The 4404-nt window shown below is 51.1% G+C and overlaps 1 long non-coding RNA gene across 3 annotated transcripts; it reads left to right on the plus strand.

The window, feature by feature from the left end:
* Nucleotides 1-344: 344 nt before the first annotated feature.
* On the plus strand, nt 345-3644 carry LOC140633275 (uncharacterized). Of its 3 annotated transcripts, XR_012030913.1 has the most exons (3): nt 345-483; nt 1207-1341; nt 2455-3644. It is a non-coding gene; the product is annotated as an uncharacterized lncRNA (long non-coding RNA). The 3 variants fall into 3 exon arrangements; XR_012030912.1 differs by lacking the exon at nt 345-483 and having other exon boundaries at nt 866-1341; XR_012030914.1 differs by lacking the exons at nt 345-483; nt 1207-1341 and adding an exon at nt 1380-1724.
* Nucleotides 3645-4404: the final 760 nt, after the last annotated feature.

Genomic DNA, 4404 nt, shown 5'->3' on the forward strand with positions numbered 1-4404 from the left:
CCCATCCCCATGGTCCTAAAATGACACGGGCTGCTGACATCCAGTGGCTGCCTGGCTCCACGACCGATGTATCATCTGTCTCCTTGCGCTGGACCCTGGCCCTTCCCCGAGCAGCCCTGCCCAGAGCTGCAGAAATGACCCCACGTAGACGGAGGACTAACAGGACGCCGCGGCTTTGTCGTCAGCCCGGGGCCCGCCGGCTCGTGACCGTGACCGTGACCGTGACCGTGACCGTGACCGCCCGCCGCCGCCCGGGGCAGAGGACAGAGCAGACCCTGCACCCGCCTCCCCGCACCCCCGCTCCCACCCTCCCCGCGCCCCGCGCTCACCCGCTGCCTCGCCTCCCCGCCCCACCACCCTGAAGGCCTCCTGGCTAATCACTTCCTGACAGAAAACTCAACTCGAACTGTGAAACACAAGCCATTTTAAAAGCGACCGGCTCCGCATTTTATTATTTTTCCAGGGAAACGAGGTTTCGCGCGGGTAGGATATGAGGAGTGACAGCCCCGCGGCCCGCGGGCACCGGCCTCCTCCCAGGAAATCACCGCGGACCGAGGCCGCCGCACGACGCAAGGGGGGGGGACAGGGTTTGGCTTCACTGTGTGAGACTGTGCCCCCCGCCCCCCCCCACCCCCCCCCGGGAAGCCTAATTCTCATCACGTGCTTCGGGAGTAGCCACGCGGAGTTTGCCCCGGGCCCCCGCGGGCCGCGGTGCCGGGCCCCACGCTGCCGTGCAGAGCCTGCGCCCCCCTTCCCTGGCTCCCTGCGGGGCTCCCGGAGGCCCGAGCCCTGGCTGGCCTGCGACGGGACCGAGGGGCCGGGCCGCCGCCGCCGGGATGCCCGGTCCAGGAGGAGGAAGGGCCCGAGGCAGCTCCGGAGGGGCGGAGGCCGGAGGCCGCACTGGGGCCCCGCACCCCTTCCCCAGACAGACAAGGCGGAGAAAACCCTGCGGGCAATTCTGCTCCTCACCTTCCTTCCCTCTGGCTGCGCAGGCTGCACAGGCCCCAGACATCCATGTGCCAGGGGCTGGCCAGGCCCCAGCTTCTTGCTGCCCCCACAAAGCAGGGCTGGAAGGCGGTCCCCCCAGTGATCCCGCTCGGCCCTAGAAACAGAGCCTTGCTTACGGTTGTCAAAAACACATTTCCCGGCCCTGGTTTCTCAAAGCCAAAGCCCTCGGCATCCAACAACCAGGAATTCTAATTCCAGCAGGCATCTTTGGGGCACTTCTGGTGTTTTGAAGACGAAGCGGAGACTCAGGGCCAGGAAGAGGGTATGTGGCAAATCCAGCAATGAGGAAGAAGCCTTCCAGACATTTCCCTACAGAAATAAATCACCCCACAGGTAGGTAAATATTCTGTAAGTAAACAGAGGCTGTGACAGCTCCAGGGTTTAAATTGAGATGGGCTATGGAAAGAGCCCTTTTCCAACACACAGACAGGATCTTCAACTTTGGGGGAATCCGGAGGTGTTTTGGGGGACATGACTCTGGACACGTTTCCCAGGAGCAGCTGTCTTCCTCTCAGGATCTCAGGTGCACGCAGGTAATAATTGTCCTATTATGACCCACATCATTGCCCTGATCTCTAGAGCGAGATGCACCCTTAGCCTTCCCATAACCCCCATTCATACTGTTGCTTCCTAGCTGGACTGGCATCTCTGTGGGCAGGGCTCAGTGTGCCTGGCTCCCCTCTGAATCTCCAGTGCCTACCTTAGGCTGACACATAGTAGGTGCTTAATGACTCTTTGAATGAATGAATGAATGAATAAATGAATAAATGAGCCCTCTGCTTGCTCTAATGAAGAAGAGTGTTGAATAAAGAGATAGTGGGGAAAAAAAGAGGGGGAAGTTTTTAAAACCCCCAACTGGCCTAACCTGGCATAGCATGGCTTAGAAAAGAACTGAGAAGGGAAAAAAAAAAATCCCTTGAGGTCATTTTCAGTCCTGGCTAAAAGAAGCCTGTCCCGAGCCTCATCAAAGATTCCCATTGTGTGACGGGATGCCTGTTGGAGTGTTGGGGTGTGAGGCTTGGTGGCTCACGAGGAGAGTTGCCAGAGGTACAGACAAGGAGATTGTGATGAGAAGGCCAGCCAGCTCCAGATGTGATCGTACCAGGCACTAGTGTTGCTACCAATCTTCCTTGTGCACTCTTGGGTTGAGGCACAGAGGGCTGCCCTTGAAATGCAGACATTATCCTGTAAGGCAACCTCATATGGACTTAGGATATGGGTCTAGTGAATTCCGTGATGATCCACAAAAGGCATCCTGGTGCTCTGAATGCAGGAGAAAGGGGTCCCCAAAGGGAATTCGAGGAGGAGAGGAGTAGCTAACCAAACAGGTTCATGGGAAGGATATTTAGAAAGGAAAGCTGCTACTGCACTGGCAGGATAGGTTCCTGCATTTGATTTAGTTCCATTTTCTTTTCTTTCTTTTTTTTTTTTTTTTTTTTTTTTTAGTTCCATTTTCGACAGCGTCTCTGGGTTGATAGAGGAGGAAAGTGCAGTGGACATGTTATGCAGTTTCAGCAAAACATGAGAAAACACCCAGCAAGATTTGTATGGACAATATGGTGAAGGAGTGCCTGGGTGGCACAGTCAGTTAAGCATCTGTCTCCTGGCTCCAGCTCAGGTCAGGATCTCAGAGTCATGAGATCAAGCCCCAAGATGGGCTCCCCACTCAGACTCAGCACAGAGTCTGCTTGAGTTTTTCTTTCTCCTTCTCCTCTGCCCCTCCTGCTCATGTGCTCTCTCTTTCAAATAAATAAATAAAATGTTAAAAAAGAAAAGGAAAGGAAAGAAGCAAAGGGAAGAGGAGAAGAGAGGAGAGGATAGACAAAAGAAAAGAGAAAGAAGAGAAAAGAAAAGAAAAAAAGAAGAGATGGTAAAATGCAGACTGGATGAGAATAAGGCTGGCTGGATCTGAAATTGGTGAGCAATTCAATCCAAAGAGTGAGTAATGGCCTGATAATGTCTAGAGAGTTGTTTCTGAGCTTTAACTTTTTTCATCAGTGACTTTTATGAAGACAGACAATATCAGTGTTTTAAGTGAAAATAAATCAGCAGGGATAGCCAGTGCCATAGACGACAGACTCAGGATTCAACACACCATCAACCACCTCGAATATTGGCTGAAATTGGTGACATGAACCCTACCACAGGAAAAAGAAAGGGTAAAGTCTTAGATTTTAGTCTCCAAAAATAAATCACAGAAGAACAGAATGGAGGAGACTCAGGTTGGCATGGATTCATATGGAGAAAAGATCAGAGGATTGAGAATAACTAGAGAGTAAGCGGAGGTGGAAGACTGAATGAGCAAAGTTCTGAAGAACATGAGAAATGGCTGCAAAAAGAGGATGTGTTGCTTGGAAAAGAAAGCTGGAGAAATGTGAGGGCTCTTTTCAAATACTGAAAGGACCATTTGTCAAAAAGAAGGACATGTTGCAGAAGGAAGTCCAAGTGACAAGGAGACAGACTTGCTCAACAAGAGAACGGAGCACCTCCTAGCAATCGCAGCCCTTTAACAATGACCCAGGCTGTCTTGTGAAGTAGTGAGCTCCCTGTTGGGGAGTAAGACCTGGTCAAAGTCATCTGAGGAAAGATATTTAGCAGAAAGAATTCCTGAGTGTGCAATAAATTGAGCTAGATGATTTCTTGGGTGCCCTCCATCCAGTCTGCGCCCTCTGATTCTAGGAGCACCAGAACCCTTTATTTCCAGCCCTTCATTATATAGAGCATCAAAAGCTGCAAGAGCCCACCTTGATGAGGACACACACTGCTAGGAAATAATAAATCACAAAAATAAGGCCCAAGTGGACAGGAGGTTTTGTGCATGGAATTTGGGGGCAGATGTAGCACTGTGTGGATAAGGATACCTATGGAACGGGTTCGAAATGACAGGCAGCCAAGGAGGCAACTCCACAGTCCACTATGGGAAGATCTCAGTGGGAAGGTGGCCTCACATCCTCAATGACTTCTAAAGTACCTTTTGATTCTGAGCCACTTTTTTTTTTTTTTTTTTTAATCCCTTTCCCTGTCTGGGTCTTGGCGAGGACACACATCATTAGGTCGCTGAGTTTTCTTTGTGAATCACTCATAGAACAAGCAGTTGCTCTGCCATGACATAAAATATTTTTCCACTTAAAGACACAAAAGAATTTGTTGTGAACACAGAGAACCCTGACATGCTGTCCTCTTGCCAACAGTTCCAGAAACTGTTTGAAAGAGAGACTCAGAGAACGGACGGGAGAGGGGAGAAAGGGGTGTTCCCGTACTCTTCACGCACAGGGCTCCTCTGGGCAGGGCTTATTTGATCCGTCTGGCCAGTCTCATGAAACATTCTATTTTGTACCTTCTGGGGCCGTTGAAGAGGCAGAGTGGAGATTTATAACAACAGTTGTTCATTCCAGC

The sequence above is a fragment of the Canis lupus genome, chromosome 5 (genome assembly GCF_048164855.1).
Source record: "Canis lupus baileyi chromosome 5, mCanLup2.hap1, whole genome shotgun sequence".
Taxonomy (NCBI): Eukaryota; Metazoa; Chordata; class Mammalia; order Carnivora; family Canidae; genus Canis; species Canis lupus.